The 11,986-nt window shown below is 45.8% G+C and overlaps 1 long non-coding RNA gene across 1 annotated transcript in view; it reads right to left on the bottom strand.

The window, feature by feature from the left end:
* Positions 1 to 10,076: 10,076 nt before the first annotated feature.
* Positions 10,077 to 11,986, bottom strand: part of LOC126203638 (uncharacterized) — a 101,589-nt gene continuing 99,679 nt past the window's right edge. Inside the window, exon 2 of the long non-coding RNA XR_007540321.1 lies at positions 10,077 to 10,413. This is a non-coding gene — a long non-coding RNA (uncharacterized LOC126203638). The remainder of the gene's footprint in view (positions 10,414 to 11,986) is intronic.

Raw genomic sequence — 11,986 nt, 5'->3', positions numbered from 1 at the left:
CATGAAGTTTACGTAATTACACCGTTACTTTCAACTCCTTCCTCAAGAAACACATGAAGTTCAAAATGGTTCAAATGGCTCTGAGCACTATGGGACTTAACTTCTGAGGTCATCAGTCCCCTAGAACTTAGAACTACTTAAACCTAACTAACCTAAGGACATCACACACATCCATGCCCGAGGCAGAATTCGAACCTGCGACCGTAGCGGTCGCGCGGTTCCAGACTGTAGTGCCTAGAACCGCTCGGTCACTCCGGCCGGCCAAACATATGAAGTCAGAGTAGGACGCATTTAGTAGATGACCTAAGAAAATTCGTAATACGACAAATTAGAAAATAATACGTGATCATGGTGCCTAATCCCTGCGAATTCAAATATGCGTATAAATAATTCATTTGAAAATGTAAAATCTCAAAAAAATATTTTCTTTTGAACCAGCATTGATCCAATTTAGAAATTTGCTATTGGAAATAGGGCCATTGGTTATTTTAAATTTAACAATAGTCTGAATGAGGAAAACATTAAAACTCAGAGTAAGAATACCTAGCAACATTTAACACTGCAATACTTCTTTCATCATTGGCACCATCTTGAAGTGATGTTTTCCAACCACACCATGACTGAAAATGAAGTTCGCTTCGATATGCATTGCTTCGAAAATTGTAGCTATGTACATTCAGCTCTTTCGGACTGACACAAAAAGTTTACTGTTACCAGTCAGTATTTATCTATTTTCACGTTTCGTAGGTTTAAACATCCATCATCAGGTGGATTTAAGTGGCGTAATATGGTATGTATGTAGCCGACATCGGAGAACATCAGTTTGGATTCCGTAAAAATGTTGGAACACGAGAGGTAATACTGATCCTACGACCTATCTTAGAAAATAGAGTAAGGAAAGTCAAACCTACGTTTCTAGCATTTGTAGACTTAGAGAAAGCTGTTGACAATGTTGACTGGAATACTCTCTTTCAAATTCTGAAGGTGGCAGGGGTAAAATACACGGAGCAAAAGGCTATTTACGATTTGTACAGAAAGCAGATGGCAGTTATAAGAGTCGAGGGGCACGAAAGGGAAGCAGTGATTGGGAAGGGAGTGAGACAGGGTTGTAGCCTGTCCCCGATGTTATTCAATCTGTATACTGAGCAAGCAGTAAAGGAAACAAAAGAAAAACTCGGAGTAGGAATTACAATCCATGGAGAAGAAATAAAAACTTTGAGGTTCACCGATGACATTGTAATTCTGTCAGAGACAGTAAAGGACCTGGAAAGGAGGATATAAGATGAACATCAACAACAGCAAAACGACTATAATGGAATGTAGTCGAATTAAATCGGGTGATGCTGCGAGAATTAGATTAGGAAATGAGACACTTGACGTAGTAAAGGAGTTTTGCTATTTGGGGAGCAAAATAACTGATGATGGTCGAAGTTGAGAGGATATAAAACGTAGACTGGCAATGGCAAGGAAAGCTTTTCTGAAGAAGAGAAATTTGTTAACATCAAGCACAGATTTAAGAGTCAGGAAGTCGTTTCTGAAAGTATTTGTATGGAGTGTAGCCATGTATGGAAGTGAAACATGGACGATAAATAGTTTGGACAAGAAGAGAATAGAAGCTTTCGAAATGTGGTGCTACAGAAGATTGCTGAAGATTAGATGGGTAGATCACATAACTAATGAGGAGGTACTGAACAGAACTAGAGAGAAGAGAAATTTGTGGCACAACGTGACTAGAAGAAGGGATCGGTTGGTGGGGCATATTTTGAGGCATCAACGGATCACCAATTTAGTACTGGAGGGCAGCGTGGAGGGTAAAAATCGTAGAGGGAGACCAAGAGATGAATACAATAAACAGATTCAGAAGGATGTAGGCTGCAGTAGGTACTGGGAGATGAAGAACCTTGCACAGGATAGAGTAGCATGGAGAGCTGCATCAAAGCAGTCTCTACTGAAGACCACAACAACAACATGTGTTGTGCTAATACTTTCGAATAACGTGTGGCTCTGTCTCCAGTAGTTACAGGCTCCTCTTCCTGTCGCGTTACACCACGTGCACTATCGTACTTTGTAAAGACTAAAGGGAGGACAAAGATGCACCTACAATAATTTTTCTGTTGGCCACACTCTGGCACAGCCTTGTAGTGTACAATCCCTAAACTTTATATACTCGATCAAGTCGTTCTTTTATTATTTGTTGCATAGTTTACAAAACCAGTTGATTGTACCATTCATCGACACTAACTTGGCAGGGAAGTCATTCTTTGATAGTAGTTATGTGTAATATGTAAAAAAAAAGAAAATGAAAAAAAAACACCAGTTGTCTCCTTGCAGAATCCACGAGTCATGGCCATGCATCTCGCTGCTCGCCAAAAGGCTTGTTATACTCAGGCAGCAGGCTGGCTGCCGGCACATCACTACTTCCTGATCGCACAGATGCCTCGTATCTCGGCAAGAACCATTACTCTGCGACTGTCCACAGCCTTGTTTAAGTGGATTATCTGCAGCGTATGTAGCAAAAATTATGCTATGCATCATCCTACAAGATTAACAGTGATTGGTTCACGCTAAAAAGGTGGTTACTGACAACGAGAAAGTAGAGTGGGTATGAATGCACCCTTTTAATGTAGACAGTATACACTGAAGATACTGTCACAAGTTCTTACAACAGCTCAAAAATTACCGAGAGCACTTTTTCAGACAATTACGAACCTCGCAACCTATTTCCCAGTATTTTCGAGATTAATTTAAAATATGAGGATTAATTAGAAATTCTAATGTTATTTCTGACGAACAACGATTTGTAGACCATCTACTTTACATACTACTTCTGCCGTTTATAGATTTTCTTCCTGATATTTCAACGACATAAAAACTGTAAATTAGATGAAACAATGGAACTAATTCCCACAAAGTACTGTATCTAACATTATCCATCATCAAGTGACATAACCAACGTGCCTCTGGTCACTGACAGCTTTGCATTAAAAATCGGCTGAAACAGGTATCTGTTTAAAACCGCCACTTGTAACCACAATCATGCTCATAAATTAATGATAATGCTGATACATGCTGAAACAACGCTCTGGTGGGCAGCTTGAGGGTTTAAATCACCTCGGGGTATGACCATACGGTGCATATGACCTGCGGTCGTCGCACGGTGGCGCTGGCAGCAGTCCACATACTCAGAGGTGTGTTGGTGCAGGTCAGAGTACGGTGCAGCGAGTAAGTGTGCAGACTTTTCAGACGTGCTAATGGTGACTGGGTGTTGAAAATGGCTCAGAGAACACATACTGATGACGTTATGAGGGTTAGAATACTAGGGTGACTGGAGGCTGGTCAAACACAGCAGGTCATAGCACGGGCCCTCCGTGTGCCACAAAGTGTGATCTCAGGATTATGGCAACGATTCCAGCAGACAGGAAACGTGTCCAGGCGCTACAGTACGGGATGTCCACAGTGCACAACACGACGAAAAGACCGATATCTCACCTTCAGTGCCCGCAGACGACCACGGAGTACTGCAGATAGCCTTGCTCGAGACCTTACTGCAGCCACTGGAACAGTTGTCTCCAGACACACAGTCTACAGACGACTGAACAGACATGGTTTATTCGCTCGGAAACCTGAAAGGTGCATTCCACTGACCACTCGTCACAGGAGAGCCCGTAAAGCCTGGTGTCAAGAACACAGTACATGGTCATTGGAACAGTAGTCCCAGGTTATGTTCACCGACGAGTCCAGGTATAGAATAGTGATACTCGCCGGGTTTTCATCTGGCGTGAACCAGGAACCAGATACCAACCGCTTAATGTCCTTGAAAGGGACCTATATAGAGGTCGTGGTTTGATGGTGTGGGGTGGGATTATGATTGGTGCACGTACACCCCTGCATGTCTTTGACAGAGGAACTGTAACAGGTCAGGTGTATCGGGACGTCATTTTGCACCAGTATGTTCGCCTTTTCAGGGGTGCAGTTGACCCACGTTCCTCCTGATGGATGATAACGCACGGCCCCACCGAGCTGCCATCATGGAGGAGTACCTTGAAACAGAAGTTATCAGGCGAATGGAGTGGCCTGCCTGTTCTCCAGACCTAAACCCCATGGAACACGTCTGGGATGCTCTCGGTCGACGCATCGCTGCACGTCTTCAAACCCCTAGGACATTTCAGGAACTCCGACAGGCACTGGTGCAAGAATGGGAGGCTATACCCCAGCAGCTGCTCGACCACCTGATCCAGAGTATCCCAACCCGTTGTGCGGCCTGTGGACGTGTACATGGTGATCATATCCCATATTCACGTCGGAGTACGTGCACAGGAAACAGTTGCGTTTTGTAGCACATGTGTTTCAGGACGGTTTTCTCAACTTATCACCGATACCGTGGACTTACAGTGTGTCTGTGTCGTCTATGTTCCCTATCTGCCTATGCTATCAGCGCTAGTTTCGTGTAGTACCACGTTGTCTGGCACCACATTCTGCAATTATCCTTAATTTAAGAGCATGAGTGTATCATAACATTAGTGTCTGCATATACCGGGAACAAGCTGTCAGTCTACAAAGTGATAGCTTACAGTCACATGACTCATCCTAGAACATTGATCAAGTGTTGTTTTGTTTTTTGGTCGTCAGTCTACTGACTGGTTTGATGCGGCCCGCCACGAAGTCCTTTCCTGTGCTAACCACTTCATCTCAGAGTAGCACTTGCAACCTACATCCTCAATTATTTGCTTGACGTATTCCAATCTCTGTCTCCCTCTACAGTTTTTGCCCTCTACCGCTCCCTCTAATACCATGGAAGTCATTCCCTCATGTCTTAGCAGATGTCCTATCATCCTGTCCCGTCTCCTTATCAGTGTTTTCCACATATTCCTTTCCTCTCCGATTCTGCGTAGAACCTCCTCATTCCTTACCTTATCAGTCCACCTAATTTTCAACATTCGTCTGTAGCACCACATCTCAAATGCTTCGATTCTCTTCTGTTCCGGTTTTCCCACAGTCCATGTTTCACTACCATACAATGCTGTACTCCAGACGTACATCCTCAGAAATTTCTTCCTCAAATTAAGGCCGGTATTTGATATTAGTAGACTTCTCTTGGCCAGAAATGCATTTTTTGCCATAGCGAGTCTGCTTTTGATGTCCTCCTTGCTCCGTCCGTCATTGGTTATTTTACTGCATAGGTAGCAGAATTCCTTAACTTCATTGACTTCGTGACCATCAATCCTGATGTTAAGTTTCTCGCTGTTCTCATTTCGACTACTTCTCATTACCTTCGTCTTTCTCCGATTTACTCTCAAACCATACTGTGTACTCATTAGACTGTTCATTCCGTTCAGCAGATCATTTAATTCTTCTTCACTTTCACTCAGGATAGCAATGTCATCAGCGAATCGTATCATTGATATCCTTTCACCTTGTATTTTAATTCCACTCCTGAACCTTTCTTTTATTTCCATCATTTCTTCCTCGATGTACAGATTGAAGAGTAGGGGCGAAAGGCTATAGCCTTGTCTTACACCCTTCTTAATAAGAGCACTTAGTTCTTGATCGTCCACTCTTATTATTCCCTCTTGGTTGTTGTACATATTGTATATGACCCGTCTCTCCCTATAGCTTACCCCTACTTTTTTCAGAATCTCGAACAGCTTGCACCATTTTATATTGTCGAACGCTTTTTCCAGGTCGACAAATCCTATGAAAGTGTCTTGATTTTTCTTTAGCCTTGCTTCCATTATTAGCCGTAACGTCAGAATTGCCTCTCTCGTCCCTTTACTTTTCCTAAAGCCAAACTGATCGTCACCTAGCGCATTCTCAATTTTCTTTTCCATTCTTCTGTATATTATTCTTGTAAGCAGCTTCGATGCATGAGCTGTTAAGCTGATTGTGCGATAATTCTCGCACTTGTCAGCTCTTACCGTCTTCGGAATTGTGTGGATGATGCTTTTCCGAAAGTCAGATGGTATATCGCCAGACTCATATATTCTACACACCAACGTGAATAGTCGTTTTGTTGCCACTTCCCCCAATGATTTTAGAAATTCTGATGGAATGTTATCTATCCCTTCTGCCTTATTTGACCGTAAGTCCTCCAAAGCTCTTTTAAATTCCGATTCTAATACTGGATCCCCTATCTCTTCTAAATCGACTCCTGTTTCTTCTTCTATCACATCAGACAAATCTTCACCCTCGTAGAGGCTTTCAATGTATTCTTTCCACCTATCTGCTCTCTCATCTGCATTTAACAGTGGAATTCTCGTTGCAAGTGTGTAGCATCGATACTTACAGTACACTTGTTCGCCCACTGCTTGAATACTGCTCACCGGTGTGGGATCCGTACCAGATAGGGTTTATAGAAGCGATAGAGAATATCCAACGGAGAGCAGCGCGCTTCGTTACAGGATCATTTAGTAATCGCGAAAGCGTTACGGAGATGATAGATAAACTCCAGTGGAAGACTCTGCAAGAGAGACGCTCAGTAGCTCGGTACGGCCTTTTGTTGAAGTTTCGAGAACATACCTTCACTGAGGAGTCAAGCAGTATATTGCTCCGTGCTACGTATATCTCGCGAAGCGAGCATGAGGATAAGATCAGAGAGATTAGAGCCCACACAGAGGCATACCGACAATCTTTCTTTCCACAAACAATACGAGACTGGAATAGAAGGGAGAACCGATAGAGGTACTCAAGGTACCCTGCGCCACACATCCTCAGGTGGCTTGCGGAGTGTGGATGTAGATGTAAATACCAAATAACACTATTGGCAGACCCCGGAAGTGTACAAAATGTTCAAATGTATGTCAATTCCTAAGGGACCGAACTGCTGAGGTAATCGGTCCCTAGACTTACACGCTACTTAAACTAACTTAAATTAACGTGTGCTAAGAACAACACACACACACACCCATGCCCGAAGGATGACTCGAACCTCCGGCGGGAGGGCCGCGCAATCAGTGACATGGCGCCTCTAACCGCGCGGCGGAAGTATACAGAAAATGTCAAGACCAAGGTCGCATATATGATCCATGATAGAGCATTATAGAAATGCAGAAAAATCTGAAGTGGCAGGTTCTTGAGGTTAGATGCAAACTCTCCCTCGCAGGACTCCTTAAAAAGTGTTAAGTGGTAGTATTGAGGAATCTACACTCCTGGAAATTGAAATAAGAACACCGTGAATTCATTGTCCCAGGAAGGGGAAACTTTATTGACACATTCCTGGGGTCGGATACATCACATGATCACACTGACAGAACCACAGGCACATAGACACAGGCAACAGAGCATGCACAATGTCGGCACTAGTACAGTGTATATCCACCTTTCGCAGCAATGCAGGCTGCTATTCTCCCATGGAGACGATCGTAGAGATGCTGGATGTAGTCCTGTGGAACGGCTTGCCATGCCATTTCCACCTGGCGCCTCAGTTGGACCAGCGTTCGTGCTGGACGTGCAGACCGCGTGAGACGACGCTTCATCCTGTCCCAAACATGCTCAATGGGGGACAGATCCGGAGATCTTGCTGGCCAGGGTAGTTGACTTACACCTTCTAGAGCACGTTGGGTGGCACGGGATACATGCGGACGTGCATTGTCCTGTTGGAACAGCAAGTTCCCTTGCCGGTCTAGGAATGGTAGAACGATGGGTTCGATGACGGTTTGGATGTACCGTGCACTATTCAGTGTCCCCTCGACGATCACCAGTGGTGTACGGCTAGTGTAGGAGATCGCTCCCCACACCATGATGCCGGGTGTTGGCCCTGTGTACCTCGGTCGTATGCAGTCCTGATTGTGGCGCTCACCTGCACGGCGCCAAACACGCATACGACCATCATTGGCACCAAGGCAGAAGCGACTCTCATCGCTAAAGACGACACGTCTCCATTCGTCCCTCCATTCACGCCTGTCGCGACACCACTGGGGCGGGCTGCACGATGTTGGGGCGTGAGCGGAAGACGGCCTAACGGTGTGCGGGACCGTAGCCCAGCTTCATGGAGACGGTTGCGAATGGTCCTCGCCGATACCCCAGCAGCAACAGTGTCCCTAATTTGCTGGGAAGTGGCGGTGCGGTCCCCTACGGCACTGCGTAGGATCCTACGGTCTTGGCGTGCATCCGTGCGTCGCTGCGGTCCGGTCCCAGGTCGACGGGCACGTGCACCTTCCGCCGACCACTGGCGACAACATCGATGTACTGTGGAGACCTCACGCCCCACGTGTTGAGCAATTCGGCGGTACGTCCACCCGGCCTCCCGCATGCCCACTATACGCCCTCGCTCAAAGTCCGTCAACTGCACATACGGTTCACGTCCACGCTGTCGCGGCATGCTACCAGTGTTAAAGACTGCGATGGAGCTCCGTATGCCACGGCAAACTGGCTGACACTGACGGCGGCGGTGCACAAATGCTGCGCAGCTAGCGCCATTCGACGGCCAACACCGCGGTTCCTGGTGTGTCCGCTGTGCCGTGCGTGTGAGCATTGCTTGTACAGCCCTCTCGCAGTGTCCGGAGCAAGTATGGTGGGTCTGACACACCGGTGTCAATGTGTTCTTTTTTTCCATTTCCAGGAGTGTATAACGGGCATTCAAATCAAAACAGAACACCTGCCACGACGCGACTACAGAATGGCTCCATTCAAAAATAACAACCACACACGTTAAGACATTTATCCCAGTTGGAGACGAAACGACCTATTATTGTTTCAGAGAGCGCAGATAGCTGCTAATGGATCCATAACCGCACCCACTTCTGCACTTCCTCATACGACTGAAACCCACGTGCACGTGCGTCTTTCTTCGGTTTGCCAAAGAACTGAAAACCACGCAGTTCCGGGCTGGACAGAGGATGTTGTAGTGTTTCGCAAACTGCTGAAGCACAGACTTAGTCTGATTAGTAGTGTGGGAGTGGGCAGTATTGTGCAACAGGATGATTCCCTCTTTAAGCATTCCTGGGCAAGTCTCAGTTTTCGCAAAGCGTCCTCATAGCGGTGTGCATCGGCCGTAGTTTCACGCTGCAGGAATTCGATGAACAGAGGACCGCTGCAGTCAAAGGAGAAAGTCATCAGGACCTAACAAGAACTTGTGCGAACAGATTTGGATCTGTTTGGTGGGGGAGATGTGGGATGTCTCCACTTCTGGCTTTGATGTAAGCACTCGAGTTGTAAGAATGCTGTCGGACTGAACTATCCTACTGCACAATAGCGCCCACTGCCACACTGCTAATCAGACGAATGTCACAGATCAGCTATTTGGACGGTAAACGCTATAACATCCTCTGTACTCCCCGGATCTTTCACTGTGTGATTTCCACATCTTTGGCGACCTGAAGAAAGACATTTGTGGATGTCAGTTTCAGTCAGACAAGGAAGGGCAAGAGTGGATGTGTTTGTGGATCTGTCAGCGGCCGACCATCATTTATGAAACAGGAATTGTTTGTCTCATCTCCCAGCGGGATAAATGTCTTAACAAGTGTGGTAATTACTTTTGAATGCAACCAGTCCATGCTCCTCTTGTGGCGAACGTTCGGTTTCCATTTGACTCCTCATAGGAAGCTACCACGGTTCCCTAGATACTGCTCTTGCACTGATTGTGAAGATTAGATTAATCCAATCGCAGCCTACACAGAGCATTTAAGAAGTCAATTTCCCACGCTACGTTCGCGGCTGGAATGGAAAGAAACTTTAATATCTGGTACAACTGGAAGTATCCTCTAGCCTGCACTTCATCGTAATTTCCAGTATATGGATATAGATTGAGATGCTGAAGTTGATTTGTGGTGTGCGAGAAACCACACAACGAGGCGCAGCCAAACACAGCACTATTAGAGTTATCTTGAAGCGGCCAATCATGGCTCAAGATTCAGCATGGGCGGCGACGACTGCTGATCCAAATAAAAACCAGGTTGATATTACTGCGTGGTGAGGATCGTAGCGAGATGTCGGTGAGGAACGACCAGCAAGGTGGCACCATGAACACCCTGTAACGCCCAGTTGAATCTGTGATTAGCACACTCAGGGACACTTTAGCCCCTATGAAGTATTGTCTCCATCTGGGTAGATGTAAGGTTGTGTAGAATGAGAATATAGTGGCAGCTTTAATGAATTTATTGGAGTTTGTACAGAGAAGTAGGAAGATGCACAGCAAAATGTCAGAGTGGCAGATGCAGCTCAGGACCATGTGGAACCCACTAGAGCAGCATGAGAGGTTCCAGGCTAGGGGCACCAGGCTATTCGGTTCCAGGCTGTGGGGCTCCAGACCTGGGGGGCTCCAGGTTGGGGGGCTCGGGGCTCCAGGCTAGGTGTCTCCGCTGGTGCAGTGACGGTTGGTGCAGGCGCCGCTGTGGCCATCCGCGCGGCAACGACACACATCGCAGCCATGCGTGAAGCTGGTTCCAGGCACGCAGTTCACGCCAGTCACGTCTCGCGCTGCAACACAAATAAAACGAGGTGTCAGCAGAAAGGCTGTGTGTGCGAGCTGCCATACACTTCACTGTCCTCCAAGCACAATACAAGGATGTCCTGAGAGCAAGAGAAGATGGTACAGGTGACACAATCAAATGCCATTTGAATCGACACCCGTTTCTGGTTTAACGATGGAAGGGGCGTCAGCAGAGGAGCGATGACACATGTGCAGAGCGACGAAGAAGAGAGAGTAGCAGCAGACTGGCATGCCTGACGTTATTCGAATAGGATATGTCTTTGAGAGTTGGTCCACTGAGTGAGATGGACCGGTAGAGTATTTCACAAATGGGTAGCTAGAGAGCAGCCCCCACCGTTTGTGAGGCAGGTCCTTTGTTAAAAAACGTGGTGCACAAGTGTTGCTGTTATATTCGTGTTAGTTCTGCAAAAAAATCAAACTCTTGGTTCAGGTAAGCCGAAAAGTTTTGATGAGGAGTCACTTAATTTTAGAATTAAGACTCAGTTTGCACAATGTTGATGCAGTTCCTTTACTGTGAGCTTGACACATTTGTGGGCATGAAACTAATCTAAAATGTCTAGAGTTCGCTACCTAACGACAGAAGTCAAGGTGGTCCATTTCTCCTTGACAATCAGGAGAGATTGGCCAGTACTATTTGGGAGCGATGGACCAGTGTTATTTGGCAGAGATAGCATACATGTTTTGATGTGGGACAGCTGGATCACTATTACATTTAGCTTAGGTGATCATGGAAATTTAATGATACTCTGGAAAGAGATTAAATAACATGTATTGTTTTCAAAGCTGCCATTTTTCTGTTTCAAAAAATGCCAACTGATTACAAATGACTGGGTCTTGTGAGCATGGTAAATGGTCTGAATATGCGTTAATAAAGGCTGTGGACGCTGTGCGAAACAATTTCATGGGTATCAACGCTAAATACAAGACTGCAGTGAAAAACCTATTCTAAGGGTAATATGGGACCTCATCCTTTACTGGGGACTATCAACGAACGGAAGCTTATTGATCATATTAAGAAACTGCAAGAGCGAGGTTTCGCTTCATCTTGAGATTCAGTAAGGTGTATGGCATTTGAATTAGGAGAAAGATAAAATATACCTCATGCATTTAATAGTCAATCAAAAAAAGCCAGTTACGACTGGCTCATCTCCTTTGTTAGACGTAATCAAAATATCCTTACAAGAAAGACAGAAGGTGTGTAGGTTGATCGAGGGAAAGGGCTGAATGAAGCCACTGTAAAAGTATTTCAGACTTCTTGAAAATGGCTCTAAGCACTATGGGACTTAACATCTGAGGTCATCGGTCCCCTAAGACTTAGAACTACTTAAACCTAATTAACCTAAGGACATCACGCACACCCATGCCCGAGGTAGGATTCGAACCTGCGACTGTAGCAGCAGAGCGGTTCCGGACTGAAGCGCCTAGAACCGCTCAGCCACAGCGGCCGGCAAACTACTTGAAACTGTGATGTACGAAAACGACTTGTTTGTTAAATCAGGTCACATCTACCACACAGTTGAAACGGGACTGCAGTTGAACAACAAAACTGCCAGTGTTTTA

The sequence above is a fragment of the Schistocerca nitens genome, chromosome 9 (genome assembly GCF_023898315.1).
Source record: "Schistocerca nitens isolate TAMUIC-IGC-003100 chromosome 9, iqSchNite1.1, whole genome shotgun sequence".
In the NCBI taxonomy this organism is placed as follows: Eukaryota; Metazoa; Arthropoda; class Insecta; order Orthoptera; family Acrididae; genus Schistocerca; species Schistocerca nitens.
Note: the sequence above shows the minus strand (reverse complement) of the source record. Positions and strands in the feature narration are given on the sequence as shown.